General features: G+C 47.9%; 1 protein-coding gene and 1 pseudogene across 8 annotated transcripts in view; one reads left to right on the top strand and one right to left on the bottom strand.

Annotated features, from left to right (window-relative positions):
- Positions 1-24,255, bottom strand: part of RALGPS1 (Ral GEF with PH domain and SH3 binding motif 1) — a 263,112-nt gene that overhangs the window by 54,039 nt on the left and 184,818 nt on the right. The gene's annotated exons all lie outside the window — the stretch shown is intronic.
- On the top strand, positions 8,107-8,493 carry LOC138387582 (small ribosomal subunit protein eS25-like; annotated as a pseudogene).

Genomic DNA, 24,255 nt, shown 5'->3' with positions numbered 1-24,255 from the left:
AGCAGGAAGTGTGTCCTGCACCAGCAGCCCCATCTTCAGCGTCTAGAACAGAGCACACAGGAGCTGCTTGGTAAACACTAGCTGAAAGAAGAGATGCGTGATTGAAGGCATATTTTATTTAACCCATACAATAACCTTATGAAACACATATTGTTACTCTCCTTTTTTAGCTGAAAAAAGAGACACTAAGAGTCAAGAGATGATAAAAATAACTAATGTTCACCCTGCACTTACTATGTGCCAGGTCCTAAACTAAGAGCTTTGCCAGATTATTGATTCGTAAGAACAACGCTAGTGTCAGGGAGGTTTTATTGTTATTTTATAGAGGAAGAAACTGGAGCTGAGAGACGCTACATTGCTTGCCTGAGGTCACACAGCTGGGAAGTGGCAGAAGCAAGATGTGAATTTGGGTCTGAACACAAGACTTTTTACCTCCTGGGGCCTCAGTTTCCTCGACTGTGAGTAGGGGTAATGACAATGGCTGAAAGGAGTCTCCCAGCCCAGGGCCTGAAGTGCCTAGCAAGCTGAGCTGACCCCAGCCTGGCTCTACAGCGAGGTCCTGCTGCCCATGGGAGCAATGAGCCCAGCTGGGTTTGCCATGACCATGGGTGGCGCTCAGATGCCAACCACAGGGTGGCCACCCCTCAGCTGGACCAGTGCTGGCAGCTTCCATCTGGATTGAGACAACACAGCTGGACATCTCAGATCCTATTCTTATTTATACAGTTATTGCAGCAGATGACACTGTGCTGGTGGCGGTGTGAAGATGGACAGCAAGTGGACTGCCCACTGGCCCGAGCTGCCTTGCGGCTGAGCAGTGCCAGGGACTGGGTTAGGCTGGGAGGTGCAGACCCGTCAGGGGAACATCGCAAACAGACAACCACTGTCTGCTACAGGCAAGGTGGGTGTTGCTTGTACCATGGCACCTTCACAGCGACCCTGCACATAGGTACTCTCATTCCCCCATTTTACAGATTAGGAAACTGAAGCTTAGCGAGCAAAAGTCACTTGGCTAAGACCATTCAGCTTGCAAGTAGAGGAATCAGGGCTTGAATTCAGACCTGTCTGACTCCAAAGATTTGGGACAGAGAGCAGAGATGGGGGGCTGGGAGCTGGAAGCCACTGGTTGGCATAGAGACGAGTGTCCCAGCCACAGAGTTGGGGGGTGAGGACTCCTGCTGTGGCCTCCCCTGCCCTCTGCCCAAGGACACTGCTGGCAGCTAGCATCTGCCTGTGGCCGTGCCCGCCTGCAGACTGGACCTCCTCTGAGATGGACAGCTCCCCAGACCATGCTTGGGCTCTGCTCCCTCCTTCCATGTCCCACACAGGGCCTGGTGACATGGCTGTGGCTGCCACACGAGTGCCAACCACACTGCTGTGGTGAGGCAGAGACCCCTAGGGCTGGGAGTGAGCCGCCCTCGGCTTGCTCCGCCCCAGGAGCCCTCCTCGGCGGGCTGGCCTCCACACAAGGGCAGGTGGCCAAACCTGCTTCCTGACGGGGAATCCAGGCTCCCCACCAGAGGCGTCCACAAGACAACCCGGTCCGAGGCGGGAGCGCCAGGCAGACAAAGGAGGTGCTCTCCTGAACAGACACCTTCTCTGAAGCTGGGGGACACCCATGCTCGATGGCGCAGAGCCAGCCTGAAGCTGTGCTCTTGCAGCCTCCCCAGGCCAAAGCCCGCGGCTGGCACCCAGGCCTCCCACAAGCCAGAGCCTCACTGCTCCCTTGTTCTCGCACCGCCGCCCCGTCTCACTTCCACCCGCGTCTGGTTTTGGTTTTTCTCACACAGCTATCTTTTCAATAAGGAAAATTCTGCTGTGTTGAGGGGAAAAAACCCTCCACAGCATAAAAATGTGCCACATTTCCATCTTACGCTCTCCATTTTTCCCTCTCTCTCTTTTTCAAAGTTTGAGATGAAAGACTTTTTTCCATGTTCTCCTGCTCTGCCTTGAAAAGATCACTTTTAAACTTCAGAAATGAAGAGTGCTGGCACCCAGAACTATACTTGTGTGGTTTGATCACATAAACTGTCCTGATAAATTCCAAATGAAATAACAGAGCAGCAGCTCATTAGGGTGTGTGTGCATGTGTGTGTGTGTCTATATAGAGAGAGCACGAAGCAATCCCACATACCACAGGACCAGATCTCAGCAGGCAGCTCAGGCTCCCTGAGAAGATGGGAAAGACTGTGAGTATTAATTAGTGCCTGCTAATTGCTATCAGTCAAGCAAAAACACAGATCTCAGGACAAATCCAATCCTCATTTAGAGGATATTCCTTATATGAAATCTGTTGGAAGCTTACTGCCATTGAGACAACGTTTCCTAGGTCTGCAGAAAGGGGGCAGGCCCAGGCAGTCACATGTCAGATGGTCAGAGGCCATGCTTTCTGGGCGAGCACATGGCCTCGTCTGTGCTTTGGTGTTGTGGTCCATGAATCACAAAGGCACATGGGCAAAGTCCTGCCACCTGGACAGAATCCTGAGGTCTAAGGGAGCCAAATTGCCTCCTGGCTCCCCAAGGCGAAATGAGGACACAGATCCCCTCATGCCCTGGGGATTACCTAGTAATTTATAGGTGCAAGGAGGTAACCTACTGTTTGCCAAGTTTCCCAGAGAGCTATGGATGAGACAGCATGGGCTGGGGTTCTGATCAGCAGGAGAAAGCTGGGTGAGGAGAAGGCATCATCTGGTGACTGTGATTGGGCTTGCTTTGTGCTACATGCTGGGCTGAGTGTGCTACCTGCACTATCTCATTTAATTCTGTGACAAGTCTATTGGGAACAGAGAAGAAACTGACACTTCTGTCTGTATAACATCCACTCCCTATTCTTTTGGAAATACCTCTTGATTTCTCTGTGGGGAAAATCGTACCTCCCACATTCATAATTCACTTGGTTTTGGTGGGTCTGGAGCAATTCCAACCCTTCCCAGACCCAGGAGTAAAAACACATTTAAAAAATAACCATTTGGGAAAGAAAAACACTTACAAAATAATTCAGAGATGAAAGAAGAAATTTAAATTAAAATCACAAACTATCCACATGATGTAATCAAGCCATATAACTACTCAGAGAAAAATCTATAGCCTCAAATGCTTATATTAATAATTAAGAAAGATAAAAATAAATGAACTTAGTCTTCATCATACAGAACTAGAAAAAGAACAAAGAAAGGAGAAAACAAAAATATAAAAGCATAAATAATGAATTTTTAAAAATCAAAAGTTTAGCAGACTGATAAATAAAACTGAAGGTTGGTTCTTTGAAAAAGTCAACAATGTAGACAATCCTTTGTTATGTCTGATCAAGGAAAAAAAAGACAAAAAACACAGATGTCCAATATTAGGGATGAGAGAGGAAATATGATTCCAAACATGGAAGAGATGTTAAACTGCAAGTATGTAAAATTTTTATGGCAACATATTTGAAAATCTAGATGAAATGGGTGCTTACTAGGAAGATCTATCTTCTCAAAATGTCTCAAGAGGAGGCAAAAAACTTTAACTTGCCAATAGAGAGAAAAATATTGAGAAAGATACTATATTTTAAAAGTACAATATCTAAATGGTTATATGGAACTCATCCATAAAATCTTAAAAGAAAAACTGAATGTTATTTAAACTGTCCCAGAGCCTAGGAAAAATCAGAAATATATGTAGTTCTTTTTATGACTCTAGCATAATCATTATACTAAAACCTGATGGAGATGGCATAAAAAAGAGACCAATCTCAATAAATAAAGGTGCACAGATTCCAAATAAAATATTATCAAATAAAACTCACCACTTTTTTAAAATAATAACATTAGCAAATTGAATCAAAGTATATTAAAAGAATAATAAACCAAGTAGATTTATTACAAGAGTACAATATTTCAACATATGATCTTAAGAGATGCTAAAATATCATTGATAACTTTAATATCCACTCCTGATAAAGCACTGATCTAGAAACAGACTTCCTTAAAGTAATAAAGGATACATTTCAGAAAATTAAAACAATGCTCTTAATATTGAAATCCTATTAAATAGGAATAAGTCAATAATACCTGCCATAATGCTATCACTTAACACTGTTCTGAATGCAGAAGCCAATGTAATAAAACAAGACAAAGAAATGTGGAATAAACATTAAAAATGCACATAACATTGTTATTATTTGCAGGTGATATGATTAGTTATATTAGTTATATAATTAGACACTTTAGGATAATCAACTGAAAAACTGTTAGAACTAATAACAAAGTTAACTTCAAAACAAATATACACAAATCAATATCATTCTTTTTTTTTTCTTTTTTGAGACAGAGTCTCCTGCTGAGATAGAGTCTCTCGCTGTTGCCCTGGGTAGAAATCAGTGACATCATTGTAGCTCACTGCAACCTCAAATTCCTGGGCTCAAGCAATCCTCCCACCTCAGCCTCCCAGAGTGTTAGGATTACAGGCGTGGGCCACTGTGCCCAGCCTATATCATTCTTATATATACCCAGAAATCAGCTAGAAAATGTAATGGAAAAAAAGAGGTCTTATACAGTAATAGCAAAACTATAAAACACCTGGAAATAAACTTAAAAAGAAATGTTTAAGACCTGTATGAATAAAATTTGAGAGCAAAATTACATAACATTTATTAAAATTAAATATGCACATATCATGTGCTTATTAATCCTTTGAAGAATCCATTTCACTGAAATAAAGGCACAATTCAAAAGAATATGAACTGTTTCTCTATATCTCTCTGTATCTGAGCTGTTACAATGAGAATGTAACACTTTGGTACTTAAGATAAAAAACTAATAAAGTAAAAATATCTTATGGATATGAAAGGAGATGTAACTAAGTGAGGAAATATATACTGTTTCTATTAGGGAATGAATGCATTGTAAGGCTGTTAATTATTGCCTAATTAATGTATAAACTTCATGATTACAAAATGATTTCAAAGTTCACCTGGGAGAGTAAATACATGAAAGTTGACATTTTGACAAGAAAGAATGAAGAAAGGGACTGTTACAAACTGCTGTGATGTTACAGTTATTAAGCAGTGCAGTACTGCTACAGAATAAGGCAAATAAAACAATGACACACAAGAGGGAGCCCAGGAATAGATACGTACAGATATGGAAATTGAGTGTAAGATGTAGGTACATTTCAAATCAATAGGAAAAGGACAGCTCCTTTAATAAATGACATTGGGACAAATGATTTTCCATTTAGGAAACTATAAAGCTGGATCTCTACTCACCCCTAAAACAGAATAAATTCCAGTTGAAGTAGGGATTGAAATCTAAATACTAAGAAGAATACTGGAATAAAGTATAGGAGAATCTTACTATAATCTTGGGGTATACAAAGGCTTACGGATGACATAAAGCCCAAAACCATTAAAAACCCCGACTGACATACTGGAGTATGTTAAAAAAAAAAAATATATATATACACACACACACACACACACACACACACGCTTCTGCATGATCCAAGAAAATACCACACACAAAGCTGAAAGACAAATGTCAGAGTGGGAAAAATATTTATAAGGCAGTCAATAGTCCTAATATATAAGGAGCTCCTACAATAAAGGCAAATAATGTTATAAAAGATGTGCAATTTGTGGAAGAGTAAAAATGGTAAATAAAAATGTGAAAGATGCCCAAACCTCACTAATAATCAATGAAGTACAAATTAAAGCAAGATTTTGTTTTTGCCATTTATACTGACAAAGTCCATAAAAATTGATAAAACTTAGTGAGAGTATGTGGAACTAGTAGTCACTTTATACAAGGCTGACTATAAATTTATAGAAACTTTTGGGAGGAGAATTTGGTAGTATCTATCAAAAATTTCAAATATGTGTTTTCTAGGACCCAGAAATTCCGCTTCTAATAATTTATCCTACAGCAATACCATTACAAATTGGCAAATATTAACAAGAAATATTTATTACAGCATTGTTTGTAATTTATAATTGTGAAAAACTGCATGGTTTAAATAAATTATTTTATATCCAAGCAGTGGAATATCTTAAAGCTATTATAAAGATGAAATATATTTCTAAGGACTGATATGGAAAAGATATCCATGAGTTTTTAATTGAAAAAAATCAGCTATGCCTATATCCTCCTGGGCTTTCAGAGCACGTTGCCCCTCTCTGCATTTGTCCCACACTCCTCGAGGGCCAGGCTGTGACGTATCCATCTCTGCGCGCTCAAGGGCCCAGCACCGAGCCTAGCACAGAGCAAGGGCTCAGAAAACATCTGGGGGATGACTGCACCCGATGTCGAATCTCTGTTTGCACATACACAACTCTCTGCAATCTGGCCTCTGAGATTCCACTGCTCAGTGGGAGAGGGTGGCCATGGCTGCCGGGCACCCCACTCCACAGCCACCTTGTCAGGGACAGCCCCACACTCTGGTATCTCCAAGCTAAATACTCATATTTCTCTGAGTGCTATAAAGTGTTTGCAGAGGAGTTCACGTCACCAAAAGGAAATGCAAGATGATTCCCCCAGTGAAAGCCTCGGAAACCTGCCTCTATATTGGGTAGAACCGAGGCTGCCCACGTGCCAAGGAAAACACTCCCGAGCTTGTCTTTCCAACCCTGGCTCAGAGATTCGCTACTGTGCATAGAAAGGCTCCCCGAGCGATCAAGGCCACCAGGATCCCAGCCAGAGAGTGAGATCACAGACGGCCGCTTCAGTCGCCAAAGTATTTTCCACTTCCACTAATGCGCTCATGTATCTGTGACCACACCTACCTAGTCTTTAAATATAACAAAAATAATAATGGAGGCAATGCAAAGCTGTCAGCTTTATTCATTACTCAATGGAAACTGTGTAACAAAACACGACATTCTAAACCCCAATCACCAATCCCTGCATTCTCTGGAAAACAAGCAACAGATTTTCGGAGGGTTAGCTAGATCTAAACTGATTTTCACTTTCTTAAAGCAAATTCTTTCCTGGTTTTGCTGAAATGAAATACTGAAAGGCTCCGTGGGCCCTTTGGAAGGAAGAAGGCATCTGACTGCTCATTTATTTGTGGTTTCCAGGCTCAGGTGTTGTGATGTCTCCCTGCCTTTCTCAACAGAGATGAGAGGATGCAAGTCCCCACAGGGCTGTCCTAGAAACCTGCCCTCGGTGGGCAGGCCTCCTCCTGCTCCTCAGCAGGAGCCATGTCTGTGCACTCTGCCCTTCTGCAGGACACCGTGGACACGAGGCACCTGAACCAGACATGCCCGTTCAAGCCCTGCTCCACGGTGAGGTCTGTAGGCAGGGCTGTTCCCACTGAGGCTGGGGCCAGTCTCACCCAGGGCAGCCCAAGCACTCAGGCCACGGCCCCAACAGCAGGGGGCGCTGCAACAGCCAGTGGCACTGCTAGTCTGGGCTTGTGTGGGGTGGGTAGGTGGAGGGGAGCCTGGGCCATCAATGGCTGGAGTCAGCTTCAGACCGGAAGGCCCATGCATACCTACTCTTCTTGTGTTACCTCTCCCCTGCCCATGAGACTCAACTCCCTTGGAAAATGACTGAAGAAACCTGGTCCCTTGGACTCTGGGCTTCTGGTCACCTCCTTGAAATCCATCCTTCTACTCTGCTGGTTCTCCAGCACCAATTTTTCTCAATTCTGGCTCTTCCACTTTCACTGTCCCTGCCGGCCTTGGGGGCCAATGCTCCCCTTGTTAGGACACCTCTGGCTACACCATCAGGGGATACTCTGAAGGGAAAAGAGAGGCCAAAGTGGAAGGAAAGCATGTCTGCTGACCAACTAGAAGCAGCAAAGACCCTGAGAGAAGATAGTGGGTCACTGGGGGAGAGGAGACTACAAGGGCACAGGTGATGTGTTTGGGGACCAGCCCACTCGGTGATGTGCACCGTCATTGTGAAAGGGCATCAGAGCTACAAATCCTCACCGAGTGCCTCCCATATTCTAGACACGGGCATAAAGGGCCAGACATGGCCACTGACTCCATGACGCATGCATCCTGGCAGAAGAGGGGCATTCAGTAGAAACATTAATTACACAGATAATTAAGGGCATGAAACCGCTAAAAATACTCTAGCCTTTTTGTCCAATATCTTAGCGAGGCTGCGGTTGTCATAGTTCCTCTCCAAGCTTCACAATGCTGCCCAAGGATGACAAGAAGAAGAGAGATGCCAGAAAGTCGGCCAAGAAAGACAAAGACCCAGTGAACAAATCTGGGGGCAAGGCCAAAAGGAAGTGGTCCAAAGGCAAGGTTAGGGACAAGCTCAATAACCTAATCTTGTTTGACAAAGCTGCATACGACAAACTCTGTAAGGAAGTTCCCCACGACACGCTTATAACTCAGCTGCGGTCTCTGAGAGACTGAAGATCGAGGTTCCCTGGCCAGGGCCAGCCCTTCAGGAGGTCCTCGGTCAAGAACTTATTGAACTGGTTTCAAAGCACACAGCTCACGTGATTTACACCACAAATACCAAGAGTGGAGATGCCCCAGCTGCTGGTGAAGATGCATGAAGAGGTCCAACCAACTGTATATTTGGAAAAATAAAACTTTATTGAAAAAGAAAAAAATACTCTAGCACATACTTATTTGGAGGAATTATCCTCAGATGCCAATGAGAGACCCCGAAGGGATCAGAGGCACATGAGCCAGAAACAGGTTAATTTTGTCTTTAACGTTCAGGGAGTTCATTAATCTGCTCTCCCTTGCCTTGGCCACTCTCCTCAACTCCAGAGATGTTACACAAGCTGCCCAGGGTCGCTCAGCATGTACATGACAATGGTGGGATTCTGGCCCAGGTGGTTTGGCCCCAGGGGCCCACGGGGGTGTCTGTGTTGTATGTGATACTCATATGTAGCTCAGTACATACGCTGGAGGAAAGATATGAAAACTCGGGGCATCTGTGTTCAAATCCTGGCATTGCCACTTACTGTTCTGTGTGGCCCCGGGTGAGTTACTGAACTTCTGGAACCTTGTTTTCTTCATCTGGAAGACGGAGACAGCATCCGTAACTTCCTCACAGGGCTGCACTGAGACAGGGCAGACAGAGCACATGAAAGGGGCTGGCGCAGCGTGTGGATGAAGCAGGGACTCAATAAAGTTACTTGGAAAAAAACCTGAAATTTTAGGAGGGGATGAGGGTATGTACCAGTTTCTAGAAACCTTTTAGAAGAGACCAGACAGCTCCTCATGTAGTCTCCCATGACTTATAACTAAAATTCTTGTGGATAGAAAAAAAGATGAAAATTACCTCACCAACTAAGATTTATGGACAGCCTTATGGCTAGAATCGAAGAAGAAATCTAATGTATGTATCATAGGGCAGATGTACAGGACAGAAATTGAGTAAATTTAGATCTTGTCTCTTGAAACTGAGACAATTTGTATGTCCTAGGCTTGTCCCCAGACACAGAGATCCAGGGCTCTAAAAACTAGACAGTCTGGCTGAGCACAGTAGCATTCACGCCTGTAATCCTAGCACTTTGGGAAGCCAAGGTGGGAGGACTGCTTGAGGTCAGGACTTGGAGATCAGCATGAGAAAGAAAGAGCAAGACCCTGTCTCCACAAAAAAATAGAAAAATTAGTTGGGCGTGGTGGCGTACACCTGTAGTCTCAGCTACTCGGGAGGCTGAGGCAGGAGGATCGCTTGAGCCTGGGAGTTTGAGGTTGCTGTGAGCTAGGCTGACACCACGGTACTCTAGTGGGGCGACGAAGCAACACCCTGTCTCAAAATGAATGAACAAACAAAAAACTAGAAAATGTGGGCCAATGACCAGTACCCTACCCGGTAGGAGCTGATTTGAGGGGTTCTGGAATGCTCTGACCTACCCTTTGTCCTCCATCTTCTCACATCCATTTGCAGATTGCTACTTCCAGAAAAGAACTGGAGTGTGGGGGAAGCCCAAACACCCTTGCCTGTTGACAAACCCCAAAGCTGAACAGATTTCATCACATTCAAGGGCACATTGAGGAGAAAGAAAATCCAAAAGAGGGCACATGAAAACATACTGCCAAATAAGGAGCCTGTGGTGCGTGTGCAGGGGCATCCCAGTCCGGGATCCAGAAGGAAGTCTGAAGACACTTGTCCTTTTGTACACACTATAAGAGGACAAGGCTTCTGTGACAGGAGAGAACTGGCAGAGACAAAACAGCAAGATCTCGCAACAGAAAGGGAGATGCATGAGATATTAAAAGAATAAAAGGAAACAAAACACATAGCAGAAGAATTAAAACATTAAACGTCAGAGGCAGTAAGGAGTGAGCTGGATGCCATGGAAGCTCTCACCATGGGTGTGGGAGGCCAACTTGGCAAGCTCTCCCTCCGGTGCCAAGGAAGAGGGCAAGGGAAGAATAAAGGGATTTGGGGGCCTAAGAACAGAGAGCTGACCCAGAGAAGGGTGTTTTTCCCAAGGAGAGTTTACCAGGTACAAGGAGAGAGATCCACCCCTAGACACATCCTGGCTAAATATTTGAATTAACAATACAACCTTGCAAAAATCCAGGCAAAACACAAAAAGCAAAAAACCATAAAAGTGACCCCTGACCCTCCAACTGAGTTTTAGGGCCTTTTCCGCTGCTCTAATTGAACCATACACTCCACCGGACCAACCATGACGCGGTATGGTAACTACTGGCCTGCCCACCGCTTCCCTGTGGGAGGAGGAGCTTCTCAGAGGCAAGGAAGACTATTTATTCATGAAATGTTAGTGGACATCTGGTGATTTGCCAATTGCTTTGATTTTTTAAAGAAGAAATATATTTTCCTCTAGTAATTATGGTACTTAGGCATAAAGATCCAAAGAGAGGATATATGATTTTTGATGCCATAAAATTTGGTCAATGCACATTTTTTCCACATAAATCTATGGGGTTGTTTCACCACTGCAGACCGAGGGCAGCAGAAGAGGCCAACTTCTGAATTCGCTATTAAAGGATCAAACCCGCTCTAGCCACACTCCCTCGTCAGCAGTCTGCGAGGCCCAGAAACTCCTTCCGCAGATGCTGCCCAAACCTCTGGCTTAGAAAACAAGCACTTGGGCAGCTTTTATGGTTGTGTCCGATCTGGATGGTGCCAGCGAGCTCTGAGGGTGAATGCCTTTCTGCGGGGCTCAGTGGAGAGGCTGCCCCGGTACTCCAGCCGGAATAGCACGAGGAGGGGCAGCTCTGCCAAGTCCAGTTTGGGACGGGGGTGAGGGTGCTTCACGCCAACTCCCTGACACAGAGAGCAGGAGCTTGCACTTGGCCATGGAGGGCACACTGATGCCCACTCTTCATGTGCCATGCCCAGTGCAGCTGACAGCTGTGTGGGCGGTGGAGGGAGTGAGGTATCCTGGGGACACCAGTAAAAGGGTCCATTTGGAGGTTGAAAAGACCATCTCAGCTACTGTGGAAAGTCCACCTCACAATGGTGAAAGAGGAATAATTTGCAAATGTCCTCTTCCCGGGCTGCAGTGGGCATGGGTCTGGGAGGAGGCCTGCTCCTCCCCCTCGGTCAGGTTTCCTGCAGCGACCTGGCCCCTGGTGACGTGGGCTGGGAGAGGGGGCACCTGCAGGCAAATGAGTACTAGGAATGCTGACAGTGGTCACTGAGCTCTGGGCTGAGCTGCACCTTACCTCCACAGTCTCGTGGAGTCTTCTTTTACAGAAGGAGAAAGGGAGGCTCAGAAAGGCTAAGTTATTTGTCCAAGGTCACACAGCAAGTGCGTGGCGAGCCAGGACTGCACCCAGGGCTGACTCTGGAGTCTGGGCTCTGACCCACGGTGTGGCCCCACCTTGCCCTTCCTGCCCAGGCCCTACTTGACAGCACATGGACGTGTGAAGCCTGCTGAGCTGGGGTGACCCTGAGCCATCTCCTCAGCTCATCTACCAACAGAGCTCCAATGAGAGATCATTACCCTCATTGTCCAGGTGGGGAAACTGAGGCTCAGAAAGACAGGGTGACTTTCCCATGGTCTCTCGGCCAGTAGTTGGAGGAGCCAAGGTTTGAATCTAGGTCTGGTCACAACCCTGCTCTTTCAACTCCCAGCCACGTCTGGAAGGATGCAGGGGCCTGCCTGTCAGCCGTGAACCTCTGTTTTGTGTTCACACTGGGGCAGAGTTGCGTGGTCCCACCCTCTGTGATCCTTAGTTCAGTCCTGGAGGGCAGAGGCCAGGCCCTGCCCTCAGAGGGGCAGATGTCCTTCTGGGGACTGGAAACATCTCCAAGCTAGAACAGGACTTAGTTCCAAGCGTATTGTCAAGAGCTCAGGAAGACAAGTCTCATTTATAGCCCCCAAACCTCACTCAACTGGCGCATGGGCCCTGGCTCTGCCATGTCACTGGGCTCAGGCCTCGAGGGCCAAACACTTCCTCCAGAAAGAGACATCCAACCCAGTGCCATGGACCTCCCCTCTGCCCCAGCATGGACTGCACGACATAGCCCTCTGAGATTTCCCAGCTCTGACACTGGGAGATGACAGTAAGAACTGTGCTGACCAATGGATGGGCTGTGCTCAGAATCAGGAGGACTGCCACATTCTGGAACAGCCTGGGGAGGGCGGGGGCCCTGGAGCCAGGCAGTCTACCGGGAGGGCCAATGCTGCGCCATTGACTTGTCCTCAATGGCTTTAGGACAGCTCCTCGGGCCCTCTGATCCTCAGTGTGGGCCTCTGTCGGCAGGGGGCAGGTGATAAGGGTGAGGACAGAATGAACTGAGCTGTGTACAAGGTCACTGCACAGCAAAGGTTAGGGTGACGACGATGACTTCAGTAGAAAATGGCAGGCCAGCATAGAGAAACAAGGACCCAGGGCTCAGCTTCCCCTCCTCTTCTCCATTTCCTCCTTCCTCCAGGCCCCACATCCTGACCCATCCACAGCAAGGGCTGGACAGGGATGTGAGCACCTTGAGAATGACTCGTTCCCTGCCCTTGCCTCCTCTCTGAGCTCCTCCACAGCCAGAGCTGAAATGGGCTCTCCTGTTGGGGAAGTGGCCGGGGAGCCCTCTCTACTCTCCAGGGCAGCACAGGGAGTAGGGAGACCCAGTTTGAACACCCACTCCACCAGGTGACCCTGGGTAAGGGACGTTGTGCTGCCCCTCTAAGCCTCATCCCATTCGATCTCAACCCATGTGAACATTCTGAGCCTTTAGTGAGATAACATAAGCAAACCAACAGGGGCCTGGCACACAGAAGGTTTGTTCATTCAATCAGTCATCCATTCATTTGTTCTTTCACCACATCAACACTGCTGCTGAGCACTGCCTCAGCCAAACTCTGTGCTCGGCTCTCAGGATACAACAGAAAAAACCAGATGTGGTCCCTACCTACCCTCACGGCCCAGGCAAGGATCAAGCACTGGAGAAATGCCTGTGTCCCTCCCCTCCTCCGGGGAGGGCCCTTATCCAGCAGGGAGCTGGCTCCCACTTGGGCGTGCAGGGAGAGTCCCAGCTCGCTTGTCCACAGCTTGGGAATCTAGCTGCACTCAGGCCAAGGCAGCAGCCTGGGGATTCTGCTTATATTCCAGGCAACCGTAACTTCTCACATACCACCCCTGCAAGTACTGTACCACTTGGCACAAAATGTGCTTTATTTCTAAGACACATGTCCTCAAAAAAGTATAATATTAGATCACTCGTGACACCATTCCTGGTTCATGTGAAGGGCTCGGGGTTTTGTACCTACTGAGAAAGAGTTTAGGGCAGTATTAGGGCAGCTTTACTGCAGGCAGTTCTAAATGACCTGGGCAAGTTATTTAATTTATCCGAGTCTCAAGTTCCATTTCTTCAAGATGAGCATAATTCCAATCTCACAAGGCTGTTTTAAGAATCAGAGCTATTGTATGAAAGCCTTTAACACATTAACAATAATGATAATTGTAACACTAAAGACAATTAACATCTATTAGCATCACTGTGTGTCACGAGTCATGCTAAGTACTTCTCAGGCATTAATCCATCCTTTTATTCAACAAATAGGTATCAAGGGCATACCATGTTCTCGATGTCAGAAATACTGCAGGGAAGGAGACAAATACAGCCCCTGCTTTTGGGCAGCTTACCACCTAGGAGAGGTGTCAGATAGTAAACAAATAACTGCATGAATAATTATTTAATTAAAACTGTAATGACAAAAACAAAGGGGAAGTCAAGTTCTCCATTTGCATAAATGCCACTGCATATATTGCCTAGATGATGAAACTTAGGGTCAGAGAGGTTAGGAAACCTCTCTGAAGCCACATGCCTGGTAAGTGGCAGAGCCAGGCCTCAAATCTCATTAAATGGGAACTATCATGTCTATAATAGCACCAGAATTCAGAAGCATCTACGGAGTGCCCCACATCTCCTAGGGCTCCTCCTCTAGTCTAAGAGCCGCTGCTCAGAGCAAAGACAGAGTCAGAAGGCTGCCTAAGAGCAAAAAGCTTGCTGTCCCTCCATGCAGCCCTCCCCGGCCTGGGTCAGAAAGACAGAGAGCTTGGTCCCTTGGGGTCACTTCACCCTGGGAAAGCAGGCATCATGAGGAAGAATTCTATGGCCTTCAACAGTCAATAAATGAGTTTAGGAAAGTAACTGCCCTGGTAGCAGGGTAGCAGGTGTCACCAGTAGGTGACAACCCAACTGGGATGCCTCAGAGCAAGCCTGGGAGAAAAGACGCAGGTTTCTGTGGGGCCTAGTGTGGAGGTGTGCCCACCAGGCTCTACCCTGACCAGCTCTGCAGCCAGGGCCCCTCATCTGTGAACTGGGGAGAATACAAGCACCCCCCTGGGAGGGCCGTGGCGAGGCTCCAGCAAGGTGACGCAGAGGAAGCGCTTTGCTCCTGTCTTCATGGAGACCCTGAAAGTGAAGCTGGTCCTCCCTCCAGCAAAGCAGAGCTCAATGATGAACAGAACCTACCTGGAGCATTAGGGCCCCGCAGCTCTATTCTAACCTTGCTTTATTTACTGTAATGCTTATTTTTACCTCACTCATTTACATATCACCTCCATGATTTGCCAACATAGTACCTATACTATTATATTTTTTATTGTGGCAAAATATACATACCATAAAATTTACCATTAGTGACACTTAGTAAATTCATGATGTTGTGCAACCATAATCACTATGTTGTTCCAGAACATTTTCATCACCTCAAAAGGAAATGCCATACCCATTAAGCAGTCACCCCCATTTCCCCTCTCCCCAGCCGGGGCAACCACTAATCTACTTTCTGTGTCCATGGATTTACTGACTCTAGACATTTCACAGAAACAGAATCATACAATATGAGACCTTTAGTGTCTGGCTTCTTTCACTTAGCACAATGTGTTCAAGGTTCACCCATGTTGCAGCATGTGTCGGTACTTCATTGCTTTTTATGACTGAGTAGTATTCCACTGTCTGCATTTACTACTTTTTGTTTATCTGTTCATCAGTTGCTGGACATTTGGGTTGTTTCCATTCTTTGGCTACTGTGAATAATGCTGGTAGGAACATTCATGTGCAAGTTTTCACTTGAACACCTGTTTTCAATTCTTCTGTGTATATATTATACCTAGAATGGAATTGCTGGGTCATTATATTAGTTTTTACTTAATTTTTTTAGTGAAATCATGGATTTGATGTGCTAATCACATTAAGAGAATACTTAGCTATCAAAGTAAGAAAGATAATCTACACTGCCACATAAAATCATGAGCAGTGCAAGGATACACTCTGGGAAACACAGATTTCATGTATTCCTGCACTAACTGCCCATGGGGGACATTTCTGGGGCAGGAGCCTGGGGGCTAAGGCTGGGTTGGGGCTCAGCAGTCACCTGATGGATCAAAAAGCCTTGTTAGAGGGACCAGCCAAAGCTCACAGGCAGAGAGGCAGCTCCACTGTCGGACTTGAGGGCTAAGCTTTTAGCCCATGCGGTTACGGGAACACGGGGCACAAAGGAGAAGAGGAGGTGGCGTGGAAGGAAGGAGACTGAGGGTCCATGTGCCCAGGAGCAGAGGGCCAGGCAAGGGCAAAGGGGCTTGCCTGTAAACCTCGCTCAGACATTCTCCCACTGGGAGTCCTGCCCCTACTTGGAGACCTCTGTCTTGGTAATTATGGGGCGCCTAGAAAGAAGGGAGTTGTTTTTGGTGGGGACTCTTTCATCTCTGACTTAAATTATACATCACGCGCTAATGTTAACTCTGATGTCTTCTAGAATTCAAGCGAGACATAAACATGCTCCCAGAAGCACAGAGTCTGCATTCATTTCTGGGACCACCTTGACCAAATAAGAGGTGTCACCAAATCTATTTATAGTTTAAACATCTTTCAACTGTCTTTCTCTTAAAATCTGTTGAGGTAGTTTCCACACAAACAAGGAAGAATGTCCAGCCTCAACCTTCACTCATTCATTAGGGCTTCGTGTCTGGGAGTGGGCAGACACCAATCTTTTCATTGGCATGGGGGCCAGGGAGAAAAGCAATGAGCTCTGAGCAGAGCACTGGTGTGGACAGAGAAATGTAAATTAAGTAATAAAAGCCACCATCTAAAATCCAGTACATCATTAAATTTAAAATGAGACCAATTTGAAAAGCTAGCAAGGTTGTGGTGAAACAGGAAAACTCATACACTGCTGGCAGCAGGGTAAGTTGGTACATCCTCTGGGAAAAGTATTAGAGACTCCAAAGCCAGAAAGACACTGGCATCCTTTGACGCAGTAATCCCACTCTTAGGAACTTATTCTGAGGAAATAATTCTAAAAGAAGAGAAAACATTATGCACACACAGGTATTTATCACAGGGAAATCTACAGTGGGTAAAAACAAAACAGCAAAAACTGGAAGCATTCTAATGTCAAACAACAGAGAAATAGCTACAATAATTAAAATAAAATATGTGACAAAAATATGGGAACATGAGGTACTGGAGTAGTGTAATTTTAAGTGCTTTTAAAATTTTTATAGCATTGTTATACAGTTGTTTGTGCATTTTTTTAAACGACTGTATTAATCACTAATTAAGATAGAACTTTCTTCTAATCACTGATATTTACATTCCACACACATATACAAATACATACAATGTAAATATAAATAAAGAGTCAACATGCTTCAAGGAACAGTGGTTTCCTCCCCAAATACTAGGCAACTACATGCCCCTGTTCTTGGTTATTTAATTGGCTGGCCATTGTGTGCTCTGAGCCGGCAGCAAGTGAAATGCCTGCCAGCCTGTGGTGACTCCCAGGGTCTTAGTCAAGGCCATGGGGGTTGAGCTCAGAGCCCCTCCCACACAGGGAGTCCCGTGGAACTGCTGACCCCACCTGGCCAGCTCTGACCGCTCCGCTCCTCGCTCCTCGGTGCTCCTCTGCTGCTTCCCTCCGGACACGCCCATCGTGCCTTTGCCTTCTGCTGCCTTCAGAGTCCCCTTCACCCAAACAACTAGCTGGAGCACCTCGCCTGGGACGCACCAGTTCACCAGTGAACACACCGTATGTGGACGGTCACCTCCCTTAGACACTCTCCTCCTACTCTCAGAGCCTGAGCCCAGGGCTTCCCACACACGTGCTTATGGGGCTGGTCTGTAAGGATGGACTCGCTGGCCTCTGATCCCCTCTTGGAGGCATCCCCTGCTCCCTACAAGGCAACCAGGCCTCTGGTGCTCAGACCTGGGCTTTGCTGCCGCTGGGCAGGAGCGCCCACAGCCCTTGCCAGCCACCCCGGCTTACTTCCCAGCACCAGGGCAGAAGGCAGGAGCAAAGGCCTGGGGCCTATGCTCTCCCAGAATTTTCCCAATGAGGCAACGAGTATTTGGAGGGTTGCTCCCATTTTTATCAACAGACCTATGTAAGGCTGGATTTTCTTTCACAAACAACTGTGGGAAACACCAAGCACTATACTGGGATGTCAAGTTTACACCAATGATTCATTTACGTATAAGGTAAAACATGCAATAAAATTTTATGTTGCAATTTTCTATATTCAAAACATTTAAAATGGAGAATGCATTTTTTAAAAAACTTTTTAAAAATGTGTTAACAAAGGCTGCCAATTGTCCTTACTTGGGAAAAAATATTCTTTACTCTGAGATTATTCTCTGCTTACATCGTTGGTGTTAAAACATTCCTTCCTCCAGGAAATGATGATAGTTTCTTTTTTCTTTATTTGCCATTAAAAAAAAAAAAAAAGTTGGCAATCTTATGAGAGTCTCCAAAGTCTCTTTTTGAAGTTTCCCTTGCCCATGAAATCCAAAGTCTGGGACCCGCTGGCCTGAGATCACACGTGGTTCTCTGGCAGTGGTCAGACTGCCGGCTGGCACAGAGCTTGCCAGCGCTGGAACCCCTGAGGGTGCTTCTGAGCAAGGAAAGTGAGATGTCCAGGGAGGGGGCAGCTTTGTGTTGCTGCAGGCTGGAGGAGCTTTCAAACTTAAAAAATATCTGAAGGTTGAGTAAGTGGGAATTTCAGTTTGGCACAAAAATCTCAAGCTTGAGTTCCCATCTTCCCTCTTTTCTGGTCAGAGTTTGCATCTTACTGTGGGTTTGCTCCCTTGAGCCCCAATCTCACCAGCACCTGAACCCCTGGTGCCACCCAGCAAAGCCCACCTCTGCACCCACCTCAGGAGGTGTCTCCCGGCTGCTGCACAGGCTGCCAAGTGCGGCTGGAGGAAATCCCCCTCCACTGCTGAACCACCCTTCCTCCAAACCTCACGTTTCGGCCTCAGCGGGGCCTCAGCCCACCCCACAGCCTGCCCTGCCTTGGGCCTCTCCCACCCCACCGCAGCTGGCCATCCCTGCGGGCACCCTGCCTCCTAAGTGACTGACCTCAGCGTCCCGCTCCTGCCCCCTTATCTCTCTGCACTGTTCTCATGCCTTTGCCTCTCCAGGGCCTGCCATGGGACAAGGCCAGCTTGTCCGCCTGCCTCAAACCACCCTCACCTGTCACCTCAGTGTGGATGGCTTCTCTGTGTATCTCTAGTGTCTCTCTACCATAGTTTTTTAAGATTTAAAAGAACATTTTTTTTACTGATTAAAAAGGAAATTTATGTTCATTCTTGAAAATACAGCAAAGTATAATGAGAAGAATAACCACTTGTAATCCCATCATTGTGAAGCAGCCACTCTCAGGATTTAGGAGTGTCCTTCATATAAACATGCACTTCTGTACAAGCTGACCATATGCTGCCACGTGGGCCTGGCGGAATGTTCTGCTGGTGGATGGCCCCAGGGGACTCTGCCTTCAGTGGAAGTGGAAGCCCCAGCCCAGGCCGGCACGGAGGCCCCATTTCCAGTGCTGGATACTCCCAGATGCCTTCCTTGAAGGCCAAAGGAGGTGAACGGGCTACTGGCTTTGCATATGCCCTGCGCAGGCCCTTTCTGACCACTCATGGTAGGAGCTGTCGTTACGCGAGTGCCCGAAGGGCTCCGGGATCTAGGAATGGACAACCACGGCCCGTGCATCTGACCCCATCAGTCACGGCCTTCACTGCCTCCCAGGGCATCCTAAAGTCAACTCTCAAGGCAGCGGGAAAGTAGGAAAAGGAAAAGGACTGGCCTCCTCAGGTAGAGGAGGAGCTGGGAGGGAGGAGAGAACGGAAGCCCCTCCTCTGTCCTTGCTGCAGACTCGTGTCCTCGTGATAAGGGGACACGAGCAATAACACACCCGAGCTGACCAGTGTTGAGAGCCCTTTGCATGCTAAGCATTGTGACACGCCATCAATACATTTCGTCTCCGTGTTCCCCAAACGGTGGACGCATTTCACTGAGAGGATGGTGGATGGCACGAGATTAGCGATTTGTAACTATTAGGAAAACTATGGCATATCAAACCCTTGAACTCACAGACAAAAATAAAATAGATTTAGAGACAAATTGAGCCAAGAAAGTTAGCAGAAATAGTGGAGACGGCCACAAATGCCTGAGGCACGGGAAATGCTGTGCTGTCTTCCTGACTCCTCCCAGCAGCTGTTCCACCTGCAGAGGCGAGGCCCAGGGAGGCGATCTAAGCCAGCGCTTGGTGGGTGGTGACTGAGGGCAGGGCCGGGCCAGTCTGAGCCAGAGCTGGCTCCACCTGCCCGCTCCCTGCATCTCCACCCCATTGCTGTCACTCGGCCGGCACCCACCCCTCCTCCACATGCGCCCAGGGCTGGTTCTCCAAGTGCCGGTCTTGCCACTGGCTGTTCAGCATCCCGCTCCTGACAAGTTTCTGTCATCGGTCCTGCTCGCCTGGGCATCTAGAGCCGGCACAGCCGGGCACGCGGGGGCCTCAGGAGGCTACGTAGGGGGCCCTTCTGAGGAGAAGACTGGGGATGACACAGGGGAGCCTGCCTCCGCCCTGGCAGCCAAAACTTCCTGAAGCCTCCCTTGTCAGAGTGACCCAGGAATGGCACGTCTGGCAATTTCTGGGGACAGGGACCTGGTGGCTTGTCAACTTCTGCCTCACCAGGCCTGCTGTGTGTTGGCACAGGACAGCATGACCCACCTTCTGGCCAAACCTTCGTCTGAGGCAGGGCGAGCCCAGACAACGCACTGTTGGCCCTGAGGTCTGGCCTCGGCTCCCAGGGAAGGATCATCTTCCATCCCTTGTAAGGACAGAGCTGAGATGCAGGGGCAGAGCTCCAGCAGCTGACTACAGGGACAGACACAAGGATCTGGTAAACTCCAAACTGGGGATCCCCATCTCTTCCAAGACCAGACAAGAAGAGTTCAGACTTGATTTGATCTAAAATTTAGTAAGGCCAATGAGAGGGGCTATTACCCACCAGTAACGGTGACCCCAGCGTATTAGTGATAGACTAGTGAGAATGACTGCCATTTGCCAGCTCCTAGTGCATGTCACACTGGGCTCTACCCGAGTTAATGAGCTTTGTAGAGTCCTCACAACACCCTGAAGGAGGTACTTCATGGACGTGGACACAAGACACTAGGATGCCTGAGGTCACCTGGCTAGGCAGGGCGTGTGGAGATGTGGACCCAGACTCTGTCCTTCAGTGGCTGCCCTCGGACGCTGTAGCTCTGCAGGGCTAACTGGCACCAAGGGCTCTTTCTTTCTGGGAGCTTTTTCTGCAATCGGAGCATGTGTAGCAATTTGTGAGCTTGTCCGATGCCTACTCGCTGGGGTGACCCTGGGCCCAGGATGGTTCAGGTTTCTGCTTCTCGAACTGCCACTGTGATTACTGACACCAATTCACCCTCTGTCTTCTGGACTCCTGGCTCCCTGGCTGCACTCCTCATTCTCACTGGTGGCGTGACGACCGCTAGTGCTTGAAAAGCACTTACCGAGCTGAGCAGGATTTGGGCCTCTGGTCTCCTGTCTCAACTCTGCCCCTTACTGACAATGGAAGATCTGAGTCCATTCTGGGAGTAAGACCTTGCTCTGTGACCCTGGGCCAGACTTCTGACTTTTCTAGGGCTTGGCTTCCTCAACTACACAATGGAGATTAGAACCATCGTGCCCACATCAAGGAGTCATGGGCAGGAAGGAATGAGTTAATAAAGAACCTCGAATTACACCATAAACTTCACAGTGGGCATGGCTGCTCTTATTATGTATAGATGTTTTCAAAACACAGAGAAGGTAACAAAAGGGGTCTTGGGTGGGGAAAGAATCCAAGCCACTGGCTCAGAGTCCTCCGGGCTGCACCCAGCTCTGCAGAGGTGCCCAGCACAGTGCCAGGCACACGGCGGGCTGTAACACAGACTTTGTTGAATGGAGGGTGTTCTCTTAATTCCAGGATTTTATTTATTTGCTGCTTATTAATGAGGTGTTCTGAATACAGATTTAAACTGCATTTAGTTTAGCAACCAAAAGAGACTACGGGTCTTAAAAATTAAAAAGAAGGAGGAGAGACCCCTGTGGAGGCTGGGTGGCCCTCCCATCCCGAGCAGGAGCCGGCAGCTGTCTCCCAGCGCCTGCCAGAGCTAGATGGCAGTGTGAATACTTCCTTTCTTACGTGAAGCTCCTCTCTGTGTGTGCTGAATCACAGCATTCACGGGGGGGGGGGAGCGGGACAAGAGCATTTACCAAGTGGATATCAGGCATTTGCGGGGGTAGCCCGGGGAACAGGGGCAGGAGACCCGGCTGGGCCAACACTCAAGCAGGAAAGGAGTGTCCCACCCCCGAGGTGGAGGAGTGTGCAGATGAATGCTCTGATCACAGACCTCCGTGGGGGAGAGACCAGGCCCAAAATAGGCTGAGCGTCTGGGGTGTCAGCTGGGATTTGCCCCTTCCAGCAAGTCACAGCTCAAGCATTCTGTTTACCAAACGCTCTGCACACATAGAAACCAGGACAGTTTGAGTTCCATGTTAAAGAAGATGGGGAGGGTCCCCCCAGGGTGGATTTTGAGGTGTTGGAAGCTTCTCTAACAATGTTGGGGAGGAGGCCAAGGCCCAGCTGCCCAGGGCAAGCCTGGCAGAGGAAGAAAGGCAAGAGCAGGCCAGTGGGCGGGCGGGTGGCAGGGTGGGGCTCGTCCCTACGGGGGCCATCCCACCCGCAGCCCCTGCCTGGCAGGTAGCAGAAAGGGGGTGATGTTTGCAGGCAAAGGCAGTACTTTGGGAGGGGTGGGGGAATGCCACCTTGGCATGCTCTCGACCTCCTGAGTGTAAACAAAGCCAACTGAGCCTGTCAACTCACAGTGAAGACCGAGCTGATCTTCCAAGGCCTGCCAGGAAGAGGGAGATTCCAGCGGCAGAAGCCTGGGGATGTTTCTTTACCCAGGAGCACCCTCTGCCAGGCTGCTCTTCTCTCCCCTGGTGGGGGTGGGGCTGCAGGTAGGGGGCAGCGGCAGGGGTGCACTCTGTCTCCTCCTCCCATGCCCTCCTCCTGGGGCCAACTGCTTTCTCCACAGGTTCCCTCCCTGTTGCTCTGCAGGGGTGGAAGGGGAGAGTCAATGCTCACTGGCACTGGGTGCCAGCCACGCAGTTAGGTACCCGACAATGCCTATGTCCTCAACGGTCACAAGAACTCTATGAAGTTGGTGCTTTTTTACCCCCAGGTGAAGGTGCTGAAGCATAGAGAAGTGACACGCATAAGGGCACACAGCTATTAGGCAGTAGAGCTGGGATTTGAACCCAAAAGACTGGTTCTAGAGCCCACACTCCATACCAGTACACTAGCTAGCCTGGCGGGAGGAAGAGGATGAAGAAAAATTAAAGTATTTACTACATGGCAGGCACTTTGGATCCCTTATGTCATTTAATTCTCATGACGACCCTATGAAATACAGGTATTATTTTTACTACCCCCAATTTAGAGAGGAAGAAATGAAGGCCCATGCGAAGTTACTGGCTCAGGGCCATTCAGCTGGTAAGGGCAGGCCCAGGGTTTAAACCCAGGTGGCTCTGACTCTAGCACCCAGCACTGTGCCATGAGGCCCTTCACTTATTCATCCAATAGCAGTGTTGACTGAGCACCCACTGGCATGTGTCAGGTACCGTGCTGAGCACCAGATACCCAAAGGCGATGGGGTGGTCTACCCTGCCCATACAGCCCACTGAGGGAGGGAAGAGCACCACTCACACCACATATAAATAAACCTAAAATTCCAACTGCAAAGCAAAAGTACACCTAGTCTGAGCAGTGCTTCAGAATGTGTTCTGTGGTTGTTTTGGTAAATAACTTACAGACATAATTTCTGCAAGAAGATTTATTATCTTTTTTATGTACCTTTTATTTCCGATTCTGTACCAGGAAAGCAATTGGAAATCAGGGTCATGTTAATGATAGCAATTAAATGAAGCTTGTTTCACATCCAGACACAAGTGTAGTGGCTTAAACACTCCATTTTCCCAGCATCAATGACACTTAGAAGAGGGAAACTGCAAAACATCAGCTCCCAGGAAATGCCTGGGAAAAGCCAAACTGCACTTTCCTTCTTGATGTATAAACAGCCTCTGAAGACATGAAACAGCTCTCAGAAGCAGGTTATGGCCACTGCCAGGTGGCCACTGCCAGGCCAACCCCGACTCACCTTCATGGCAAGCTCATCTATCTTGAGCAATGATTCCCACAGCCTGGGCTTCATGCGAACTTGCTAGGAATGAAAATTCCTAGGTCCCACACAAGACCTACTGAATCACAAACTCTGCGGGTAGAACCTAGCAAACTGTGTTTTAACAAGCCCTCAGTTGATTCTGAAGCCACCAAAGCTTGAGAACCGCTGATCTAGGGTGGGGAGCACAAGAGCCCACCCCGACTGGGTGCCTGCCGCGTCTCAGCACCTAACATCTCAGCTGACCTTCACGATCACTCTGGGCATAAAGGGGCTGGTCCTACAGATGAAGACACCAGGGCCAGGAGCTTCCCTGAGGTGCCCAGCCTCACACTACTGGGAAGTTGGAGAGACTGA

The sequence above is a fragment of the Eulemur rufifrons genome, chromosome 7 (assembly GCF_041146395.1).
Source record: "Eulemur rufifrons isolate Redbay chromosome 7, OSU_ERuf_1, whole genome shotgun sequence".
NCBI lineage: Eukaryota > Metazoa > Chordata > Mammalia > Primates > Lemuridae > Eulemur > Eulemur rufifrons.
This window is presented reverse-complemented; position numbering and strand designations above follow the sequence as displayed.